The sequence below is a fragment of the Ursus americanus genome, chromosome 23 (genome assembly GCF_024610735.1).
Source record: "Ursus americanus isolate L20-20 chromosome 23, mUrsAme1.1.p, whole genome shotgun sequence".
In the NCBI taxonomy this organism is placed as follows: Eukaryota; Metazoa; Chordata; class Mammalia; order Carnivora; family Ursidae; genus Ursus; species Ursus americanus.
The window spans coordinates 33715496-33728034 of NC_142149.1; the positions used below are offsets into that span (position 1 = coordinate 33715496).

At 36.3% G+C, this 12539-nt stretch overlaps 1 protein-coding gene across 19 annotated transcripts in view; it reads right to left on the minus strand.

Moving 5' to 3' along the window:
- BCAS3 (BCAS3 microtubule associated cell migration factor) overlaps positions 1-12539 on the minus strand; it is a 579161-nt gene that overhangs the window by 280865 nt on the left and 285757 nt on the right. The window lies entirely within an intron of this gene.

A 12539-nucleotide genomic window follows, 5' to 3' on the forward strand; every position in this document is an offset into this window, starting at 1 on the left:
GACTCCCCTTAGCCCATTTATGAACCATGCAAGAGCAAAGGAAAAACAAAATTGCCAAAGTGATTTGGCACAAGCCTGTGTATTTTAAAACCTGCAATGTGTACGAGGCCTCCAGACTACCAGACGTCCCATTGTTTCATGTGTCTGCTGAGAAAGGTGCCCTATGTGTCAGAAAAGTGCACTGAATATTTTTCAATGACCCAGGGGGCAAAGGTCACTTATTATAAATGGATAATGAGACCTAATGCAGTGCTCTGAGTATGGACAAAGAAAGGGTCTATCCATAGCCCCTGGTGGATTGGTCATTCAGGCTTTTATTTCCTCTCCACACTTAATGGAGTCAAACAATTGACAGAAATTCTATAGAGAAGGCTGAAACTGAGAGAAACAACTGTATTCTAACTCTGATAGACAGATACAAATAGCGACCCTGAAATGGCGCCAGAACTCCTGTTACCACTAACATAGCAGACAGCTGTAGCATTCCCCCTAAATTCCCATTTAGTCATTTGTTAGCAATTAACCTTACTGATGGAAGTGATGGCACATCAAACCACAAGCTCCTGCCAATATCAACCCATTACACTATCGCAGGTAAGCAGACACAGATCATTCTGTTCCAGCTCCTTACTTTTAAAGAAAAGGGCAAACAGATATCCCCATTCCCTCCATCCTATATTCCTGCTACCCAAGTGACAAAATGCACATTCAGGGATATCAGTATCTGAATACATGATCCTTAAACTCAGGTGGGATAGAATAAATGATACCAGAAGCAGAGGTATGCATACACTAGTAGCCTTATAACCTACAGATTATTTTTCTTTAATCTCTCAGAATCAATGTCCTATCCTTGCCAAATCTGCCAATCCAATGGTAAGAAATAGTATCCGTGGAAAAGAATGTATACTCTCACCTGTACCTGAAAAAAAGCAAGTCATAAAACAACCTAAAGAATATTAAGATATTAATATCACTTACAATTTTATAAAATAAAGACAATTAAAAGTACAAAACTTTCCTTTTGTTTCTTCTCAATTTTAAAGACAATTAAGACAGAAGGTGGACTGACATGCAAACTGTTTTTTCCCGCAAATGGTAAATGCTAAAGCAAATGACAGAAATGCCAAGATTTACTTCAGAATGGAGCAAACAGGTCATTAGAGTGTAACAGAAAGGACTTCTGATGTTGAAACATCTCGACAATAAATCAGCAATGACAGAAAAGCCCAATGAACTATTCTATAGATGTGAAGATCCATGTACAGATTTGGGTATCAATAAGAAGTATGTCTCCCATAGACACAAAAAGGAAGAAGGGAAAAGGGTACTCTAATCCAAACTTTTCAATCCATCATTTATAAAGTCTGCATATTGCTGATGGTACTTTCATTTAAGTATTCAACATCTTCTCATTGAAGAAAAGGTATTTAATTTCATAATGTTCCCCAAGTTATACAACACATATACGGCTAAATTCAGGGTTAACGTCTTAAACGTTTAATCTCCTGAAGAAAAACACCATTCATTTCACTAAAATTGTCTCGCTATGGATGGACATGTCAGTTGATAAAATTAAGTATAAATAAGAGAAATCATCAAATATATTTCAGTCTGAAGTGGTTTCTTAACTACCTCAGATATTCAGACCTGGATAGAGCAGTATGACACACCCAAGGGCCAACAATGGACTATAAATACTCTTTAAATAAGTTCTACATTACAAGTTTCCTCTACAAGAGAAAAACATTTCTTTCTTCCCCTTCCACCCTACCCACTCTTGGGCAAATATTTATTATGGACAATGCAAGGAAATATTGTTGAGTACCTCCATCATACTTGGTACATACCACAAAAGCGATGCAATCCAGGATGTTAAGTTAAATCTAATGTGACATCCGAAAGACAGTAGCTCAGAAAAGTGCTGCATATTTAATTGCTTTTCCGGGGCATGGACAATGACCATGGTAGATAAGACCAATAATTTTTTTTTCGTTTTTGTACCATACGTTCAGAATGTATCATCGTTGTATTGTAAAACCAATAAAACAACAGAATAGTAAAATACCCTCAAATACTTCATTCTAAACTCAGAAGTGTGACTTTATATTACAAGGAAAATATTTGCCATTTCTATTCTCATGGTTATAGCTGGTAGGACAGCAGTACAAAATTTAGTTAGGAATCAAGATCTCTAGAATCTAACCTTAAGTGCACTGCTGACTTGTGATTTTCGTACTTCAATATATAAGATAAATCTCAATACCAGCTTTAGTTACTATCTACTACATTATATATAAAGACTAAAATAAAAGTGCTAGTGAAGTCTAAGAGATTTGTAAAGCAATAACATTTTTTAAAAGCAGATATACCAATAGAGAGCCCAACTATTCAAAAGAAACTCAGAACTTAATTCTCTTTAGGATAATAAAAAACCAAGATTTTTGTCAAAATAACACTAATACAAAGTAAGGCTCTGGCTGGAGCTTTTAGAATGATTAATACTGCCTCCTTACATGTCATGCTGTCTAGGGTATCATAATGGAACCTCATCACTTCTTTCTATGCTCTCTCTGGGATAAGATTATTCCATAGAAAGTGTACTTGAATTACCAATTACATACCAAAAAAAAAAACAAAAAACAAAAAACAAAAACAAAAAACAAAAGACAAAAAACTAAAAACAAAAGAAAAAAAAAAAAACTCAGAAGGGAGCTGAAATCCGTAAACACACACGGAAGTTTGGGGGTTATTTCTAAAAGCCTACTGAACCGGGGCATGTGGGTGGCTCAGTCCTTAAGCGTCTGCCTTCGGCTCAGGTCATGATCCCAGGGTCCTGGGATCGAGCCCCGCATCTGGCTCCCTGCTCAGCGGGAAGCCTGCTTCTCCCTCTCCCACTCCCCCTGCTTGTGTTCCCTCTCTCGCTATGTCTCTCTCTGTCAAATAAATACAATTCTTTAAATAGATAGATAGATAGCTAGATAGCTAGATAAAAGCCTACTGAACCTTACTACCAGAATATATAACATGTACCAAAACAGAACCCACAGGGCAATCACCAATTTTCTGTCCTACTCTAGGCAACTTGGTTCCCTTAATGTTGCAATGAATGGCAGAACCTATTGCCCAAGCCAGTCGCCCTTTCCTCCTCACTTCTCTTCAGTCACTTCGCCCAGCCCCAAATCCTATAGATGCAACCTCCTCAGCCACTTCTCTCCATACTCACTAATAATTAACTTCTTCCTTCTTTGAATTTCTAAACCAATTAATTCAAGCTATAATGTAGCACATATCACAATGTGTTATAGATACTCGCATGTATGTTTTTTTAATTTGTATTTATGTTAGAGACAAAAGTAAAAAGAGCTAAAAGTAAAACTGCAGAACTGGTATAAGGCAAGATTAAGATAATATATAGGATTTAAGCATCTGAGGTTTAAAAAAATAATTATGATCCTACATTTCCACTACTGGCCACATAAGAGAGACTAGATTTACATTATCTCCTAAAATAACTAAATTAGGCCTAAGCAAAAGGCTATTTTGAACCCTCCATAATAAGGCTTAAGAATAAGCATGGAAAGAATCAAATTTATTCCAAGTAATATGAATGCATCCTAGGAATAAAGAACAATCCACCACTTAACAACATGAAACTGAAAATGCCCAGCATCCTATCAAAAATCATTAGGGATATAAAGAAGCAGGAAAACACAACCCAGACCTAGGAGAAAAATCAATCAATAGAAAAACCTCCAAGAAACATTATAGTGGTAAAAGTAATTAGAGCATAGGGATTCTAAAACAGCTATTATAAAATAAATGTTCCCTATATTCAAACACATACTTGATAAGGAAAGAAATGAAAGACATAAAAAAGATCCATTCTAAAGATGAAAAATATGATATCTGAAATGAAAAAACATGTTGAATAAAATTAACAGATTAGGCAGAGTAGAAGACTTGATGTATTTAAATATGTAGAAATACAAGTTATATAAAATCAGAGAGAAAAGAAGGATTTTAAAAATCAAACAAAAATTTAGTAAACTGGGAAACTATCCTGTGGTCAACATACATATAATTGGAGTCACAAAAGGAGAGAAGGGGAGTGGGAGAAAAAATATTTGAACATACAACTGCATAAAAATGTTCAAATTTCAGGAAACTATAAATCCACAAATCCAAGCTTCCCACAAACCACAGCAGAAGAAAACTACCCCATGACACTATGGTTTAATTGATTTTTTCCCCTGTTTTTCTATATTATTTCTATTTTTTTCTATTGTTTATATGTTTTTTATTTCGCTGACTTCTACTCTGATCTCTATTGTGTCCTTTCTTTTGCTTTCATTTGCTCTACCTTTTCTAGTTTCTGAATGTGGAAAACTTTATCTTTCATAACATCAGTCATTATTTAGTCCTATAAAATTGCTCTTGAATACTGAGGCAGTGCCATTCCACATATTTTTCTAGTTTTCTTCTAAGTTTTTATTTTGAAATGATTACAGATTCATAAGAAATTGCAAAATAGTACAGCGCAGTCTTGTACAGCTTTCACCTAGTTTCAAAACCAGGAAATCACCATTGGTACAATCCACAGACTTCAGTCACCAATTTTATATATACAGTTTTACATACACTCATTTTGTGTGTGTGTGTGTGTGTGTGTGTGTTGTTTGTGTGTTTATATAGAGTTCTATCCAATTTTGTCGCGTTTATCTGTGGAACCTCTATGTCATCACCACAAAGATCTACCTAACCCTTTATAGTCACATCCAGCACCTTCCCTTCCATTCTGTCTCTGAGCCCTGGTCAACACTAATCTGTTATTCATCTCTATAATGTTGTCATTTTGAGAATGTTATATAAATAGAACCCTTTCTTCTCTTGGTGCTTTTAAGATCTGTAGTAAGCAAACTTTTGAGATTGGCCTTTTCACTTGGCATAATGTCCTCAAGATTCATTCAATTTGTTGCACGCATTTTACTTCAATTCACTTTTTTGCCCTGAATAGTATTCTAAGATATGGATCTGTTCTGTTGTCATTTTCATTCAGTTCAAAATAATTTCTAATTTCCCTTTTGATTTCCTCTGTGAACCATGTATTATTTAGAAGTATGTTGTTTAGTTTCCAAATATTTGTGGATTTTCCAGAGATCTGTTATTCATTTCTTATTTAATTCCATTGTGGTCAGAGAATATAGACTTTGTATGACTTGAAAGCTTTTCAATTTATTGAGCCATGTGTGATGGCCCAGAAGATGGCCTACCCTTGTCACTGTTTGCTGTGCACTTGAAAAGAATGTGTATCCTACTGTTGTTGGGTAGAGGATTCCATGTAGTCTGATATTAATGTAGTAACTCGGGGTTTAAAGTATGTTTCTCCTAAGCAGCAATATACTTGGGGCTTATTTTTTTTATACAATTTGACAATCTTTGATTTTTTATTAGGATGTTTAGACCATTTATAACTAATATGAGTACTGATATGCTCAGCGTTACATCATCTTGCTTATTTGTTTCCCTTTTATTTCCTTTCTTGCTGTAGGTTGCTTTTGGTTTCATTACATACATCACATGCATTGCATTATACACATCACAGTTTACCTTCAAGTGATGTTATACCACTCACATCTACAATAGGGCACCTGGGTGGCTCAGTTGGTTAAGCCTCTGCCTTCAGCTCAGGTCATGATCTTGGAGTCCTGGGATGGAGTCCCACAACAGGCTCCCTGCTCAGCGGGGAGTCTGCTTCTCCCTCAGCAGGGAGTCTGCTTCTCTCCCTGCTTGTGTTCTCTCTCTCTGTCTCCAATAAATAAATTAAAAAACAAAAACAAAAACAAAACCTTACACTAGTTCCATTTCCCATACTCCCAGCCTTAATGCTACTGTTGACATACATTATACACACACACACACACAAAATATATACATATATACACACATTCGTGTGTGTAATCTATATGTGTATTTTAAAGACTTCAATACATGGATACTATTTTTGTGTTAACAGTAAATTAATTAATTAATTAATTTATTTATTTATTTTAAGAGAGAGAGCATGTTGGGGAGCAGCAGCAGAAGAAGGAAAGAATCTTAAACAGACTTCATGGGAGCATGGCACCCAATGCGGGGCTCGATCCCACGACCCTGAGATCCTGACCTGAGCCAAAACCAAAAGTCAAATGCTCAACCGACTGAGCCACCCATGTGCCCAAACAGTAAATTTTATTTATTTTTTTAAAGATTTTATTTATTTATTTGACAGAGAGAGAGAGATCACAAGTAGGCAGAGCAGCAGGCAAAGGGAGAGGGAGAAGCAGGCTCCCTGCTGAGCAGAGGGCCCAATGCGGGTCTCGATCCCAGGACCTGGGATCATGACCTGAGCCGAAGGCAGACACTTAACCAACTGAGCCACCTAGGCGCCCCGGTAAATTTTATTTTAAAGAGACATAAATCATTATCAACTCCCCCACATATTGTATATTTTAACCATTTTCAGTGTTCTTCATTCCTATCCATCTAGTATCATTTTCCTTTTGCTTGAATGACTTCCTTTAACACGCCATACAGAGCATGTCTATTGCTGATCATTTTTTCAATCTTTTGTGTATCTGAAAAAAAACATTCTCTCATTCTGAAAGATTTTTGGGGAGGGGGGCGCATAGAATTCTAGGTTAACAGGTGCTTCCTTTCAGTACTTAAATCTGTCATTCTTACCATTTTTGCCTTGGTATATAATGTCTTTTTTCTCCTCTGGCTGCTTTTAAGATTTTTCTCTTTTTAAATGATTTTGAGCAATTTGTTTATAATGTACTTTGGTACGGTTTTCTTCAAGTTTCCTGTGCTTGAGATTTATTGACCTTCGTGGATCTGAGTTTATAGCTTGTATCAGACTTGGACATTTTCTGGCCATTTCTCTTGTCACACCATCCCTCCTTCAGGGACTCTGATTTCAAGTATAGGTTATCCCACAGCTCACTGAAGCTATTTAAAATACTGTTTTTTTTTCTATGTTTCACTTTGGATAATTTCTCTTGGTCTATCTTCGAGTTCACTAATATTTTCTTCTGCAATTTCTAATTTATCCTCCATCTTATCCAGTGCAGCTTTCATATTTAGGCTTTCTTATCTAGAATTTTGATTTGAATCTTTAAAATTTCCTATGTCTCCGCTTAACTTTTCAAACATACAAAATATAGTTACAATAACTGTTGTAGAGTCACGATTCCTGACCCTGTGTGAGCTCTAGGATTCTCTGATGGTTGTTTCCTTGGCTTCGGGTGGTTTCCTACAACCACCAGTACTGTGTTGAATACTAGAGGAGGACCCTCTGCAGAGCTTCAGAGTTCACATTCTGTGCAGATCCTTTCTCTCTGATGGAGTATCCAGCAAATTCTAGGTTAGGAGTTAACAAATAGTAAATAGGGCTTTGTGGGTCATGATGACTCAAATCTGTGGTTATAATTTTAAAGTGGCCATAGACAACACAGAAATGAAATGGTGTGGCTGCTGGAGTAAAACTTTATTTACAATAATCGCTCATAATAGTTTGCTGATAGGTGCTCTTCCTTGGTCTTACTGGACTCTCTGCTCCGTCTCCTCTGTATTCCACTTGCACCCCCTCCTCACTGCAGCACAGCCCAGAAACTATTTCAAGGCAATGCATGGAGACAGTTGTAAGGCTTGCCTCGTTTGTTTCCCATCTCCCAGGAATCACTGTCCTCCATTCCCTGGCATCCAGTGACTTGAAAATGGTTGTTTATGTATTCTGGTTTTTGTTGTTGTTTCAGGCGGAATGGTCAGTCTCAAATGGAGCCTCAAGAAATACCCAACAAAGAACATTAGTTTCACACACACAAAACTTTTAAATCCAATTGAAACGTACGTGTCTGAAACATGTATTATATGTTTTAACCATCTTCTGTGTTTTTCATTCCTTTCCATAGGGTGTCAAATGTTCTCCCCACCTTTCCTATAATGCTTTTAAAGGTAGAGGAAAACAATTATATCCCCAGTAAAACAGAAAAACAGGAAGGTTCTATGGATCGTGATCACCTTTTTATCATACATCAAAGCTATCTTTCTGTTGAGTAGTCTCTTGTTAACATTTCACAAAGAAAACTCAATGAGTTTAGGGAGGAACTTCTCACATACCCAGGGATTACCTCAAAAGTTCAAAGTCTGACCTCCCCCCAACAAAGCTAGTTAATGTCAGCAACTTAAAAATACTGCTGCTGCCAAATTACCTGGAAGAAAAGGAGGAAACATTATTTTTCCCCTAAATAAAACTTTCCCAAGTCCACTCAGTAAGCCCTATCTTTAATTTACAATTTGGGAAGCTCTGAAGCAGACAAAAGAAAAAGTTACTGTCTATTTTGGGATCATATTCAAACCTAGATGATATTTGTTAGTCTCTCCTAATGTTTATCTTTGTTTTTGGCAAAGTAATACACTGAAATAAAGTTCCTATTTTAGAAACGGTAATTACAGTATGTAATTTTTTTCAAAGGAGAAAAAAGTGTTAGCACAAAAATTACGAATCTCCTCTGCTATAATCTTTTTGTAAACTATTCCTGAGATTTCTTATGACCAAAGCAAAACACTTTTTTGATATTAGACTCTTGACTTTTACCTTTACTGAGCTATACAGCAATGTACATCTGTACATTCACTTTGCACATTTAATCAATATACTCAATTAAACCATATGAATTTGCTGATATTTGACTCCTGTTCTACTTACTCAAAATGGCAATTTCTATAGTTCAACTTAATAACAAAGAAGACATCACCGCCTCCATAGTGTAAGGAGCATTCCAGTCTGAGTCAATTTCTGAAAGACCAAAATGCCTTAATTTTGTGTCATTCCCATTCAATTACTATAGGTGGGAAATGTGATGACAGTTTAGGGCACAAAATTTGGGCTGCCTGCGTGGCTCAGTTGGTTAAGTGTCCTACTCTTGATTTTGGCTAAGGTTGTGATCTCAGGGTCATGAGATCACAGCCCCACATGGGGCTTCCTGCTAGGTGTGGAGCCTGCTTAAGATTTTTCTCTCTCCTTCTTCCTCTGCCCCTTCCCGAACCCCCCCCCCCCAGCTCTAAAAAAAACTAAAAATTAAAATTAAAAAAAAAAGGAACACAAAATTTTGGAGTTTTTACTTCCTTCACTTTAAAATTAGGTGAGAAGTCTTTAGTGTTTCAGGCAGGTTGCTCTTCCCCTCCCCCACCAGTTACCCTTTTGCCACATATACAGAACTTTGTTTATCAACTAGCAGTGTATTTATTATGATTACAGGGCTGGAAGGGGAGTGGGGATTCCTTGCTAAACATCCTGCTCTCCTACTCTCTTCTCCCTGAGACAAAATCTCTTTCCCATTTCCATTTACATCATGCTTTGTCTACTATTATTATAATTTCCGGAGTTTGTACAAGTCTGCTTCATTTGATCCACAGATCCAAAATACAACACCGAAGAAAGAAAACGCTTGCAACATCTGAGAAGTTTGCATTAGAGTTTTACTCCAAATGGTTATATCTGAAAATACTTCCAGTAATATATCAATTCTTCAAGTTGAGAAATAAGAGGTGATTTTCAATATGGTTAAGTAAAACAAAAAACTTCCCGGCATCAGGTATGGTATACTTGTGTTTTAAGAGGTCACAACATCTTTTCAAATGGTTTCAGTAAGAGGAATTGGAGAGAAAGCAAGAGGGCAATAAGAATGTCTTCTTAATGAGGCTCTAACTTGCATAAAGGACTCAACAGATGGGCAGGTAAAGACATTCTCTCTAAACTGGCTCCAGCATTGCTTTTACCAATTGTATTTCAGGCTTTTACTCCTCTGACGCAGATGTCCATCTTTTGCATATTTAATTGCTTCAGTCCTGTAATATACAGCCTGTCCAGGACTCCCAATCAAATCGTCTTTATCTAAGGAAACGGTGACTTTAAAATCAGGCTAATTCTCTGTCTCTGCCATCAAGGTAAATAAGTAATATAATAATTATTACAGAATTACCTACCTCTTCGGTGTGCTTTAAAAAAAAAAAAACCAACCTATTAAATTATATCAGTGACACTTCACAAAGTAAGAGAAAACAAATTAATTACATCCATTACTTGTACAGCAGATATTACAACGTGACCAGAATCACACAGTCAGAATAGGTATTCCATTATTAAGTCCCTGAAGTCTATTATTTGAAAATCAGTACTTTTGAGATAAGAAACAAAGATACAGGGGCGCCTGGGTGGCACAGCGTCTGCCTTTGGCTCAGGGCGTGATCCTGGCGTTATGGGATCGAGCCCCACATCAGGCTCCTCCGCTGGGAGCCTGCTTCTTCCTCTCCCACTCCCCCTGCTTGTGTTCCCTCTCTCGTTGGCTGTCTTTCTCTGTCGAATAAATAAAATCTTTAAAATAAATAAATAAATAAATAAATAAATAAATAAATAAATAAATAAAATCTTAAAAAAAAAAAGAAACAAAGATACAGAATGATGCTTAAATTGTTTTACAGGGGTGTTTTTTTTTTCCTTTTTTTTTTTTAATTTAAATTCAAGTTAGTTACAATATAGTGTATTATAAGTTTGGGTGCATTACAGTTTTTATAGAACTTTAGCATCCCTTCATTGACCATAACAACACCTTTACAAGAGCAAGTATTGTTAATATTTTATATTTATCAAATTATTGAGAGGTGATTTGGAACTGAACTCAGGCCTTTTTATCCTGGTCCCAGTGTTAGTCCATCTGGAATGGTCTAATATGAAATGCATTTATGTGACATATTTTAATTAGAAACTGCAAAATCATCAGTGGCTCCTTTCTTTCAAATCTTCTCTAATTTTTTTCTATTCCAACTCTGCAACACCCCACAGGTTTGTCCTGTCTTCTCCATAATACAGACTTAACTGAAGCCCTCTCATCTTTTTCCAGGATCACCAAGTCTCCGCACCCCTCCCCTCCTCTGAGCCTCCCATTACAACACTGCCAGAGTGATCTTTCTAAAATGTAGTTCTGATGGTGTCACTCCAATGTCTGAGAACATTCGGCGGCTTGCTACTGCCTACAGTGGTGGTTCTCAAATTGTGCGTCTAGGGAGTTCTGTAATTCTGAGAATTGGACAAAGGTGTTTAGAGCTGCTAAAATCAAGTAATGTCAATCAGCCTAGTTTGCCGGAACACAAAAATTAAGGGACAGAGCTGTATTTGGCTTGCCCCTATCTTTGACTTATGTATCTGGGACTTGCTACTATTTGCCTACTGGACACGATAAATAACAAAATACCAAAATAATGAAACAAAGCAAACCAGTCAATGCTACTTCATTTGACAACTACTTATTTTCACCCCTGTTGAGAGGTAGGGGGAAAATGTTCTTGTGATTTAAATTTGATATTATGTAAGTGCCATTTTTTTCTAATTCAAATGATAACTAAATATATGCTTCAATGACCTGGAACCTAACAACTTCTATAGACTCTGCTTCTTGAACCCCAAACCACTTACCTACACCCCTCTGTGAGGGCTTTGGCAACTGAAGTTCTGAGCCTCATAGTTCACTGATTCTATTTTACTTTTTTATTAAACGTCTGTCTCCCGAATTAGTGAATTCACTGAGAACAGAAGCAACAGGCTATTCATTTAAAATCGCACGTGCCTGACACACAGACGTCACTCAGTAAAGCTTGCTGCAAGAATCAGGGAGTTCAATTTTATAAGAGAGCAAGACTGCCAACTGTGAGGTACAATTCTGGACTTTCAGAAATTTCGAGCAAAGTCAGTAAATTTTCTCTGTTTCCAGTATAACATATAACACATTATAAACGTAAAATAAAATAGTTTTAGGACTATTTCACCTCATGCTGCATAAAACAACCAGGCAAGAGAGTAAGTTCAATACATCAAAACTCCATTAAAAGCATGTCAATGCTGATTTTTAGGAAGTTTCTTAAAAACATACAGCACTCACAGCCATCAAGTTAAATTAAGGATCCAGTCAATCCTACAAAATTAAATTATAATTGCAAAGAATTTTTAATTCTATGACCATAAACTGGATAATAAATATTAAATTGTCTTTCCATGCCTCCCCTACAAAATAAGCTGTTTCTAGCTCAATGTACATGTTCTCCTCAAGTGGAAAAAAAAAAAAAAAGTGAATCAATTTTTATAAATGTTAGGGCTTAGATATGAAAGTAAACGAATTAATAAATACCCAATGGAGTTGCAATCATTACTTCATTGTTCCCAGTAAAATCTACAAAAAGAAAAACCTGCTGATACTTTTCACAGTGAAACATGCTTATTTTTTTTCATGTCAGAAACAGATACCAAGTTTTATGAAGTTTATTATATCCTAGTATCCTCATTAAAAAAAAAAACAACTTTTGAGACCACCAGATACAACCCCATGAACTTATATAACTGCAGGAGTATATCTCATGGCCAAGGAATATGAACAGCCAGAGGCATACTTGATGTGTACTAAGGCTTATGGTTTACATTTGTATTAAATATCTTACTTGCCTCA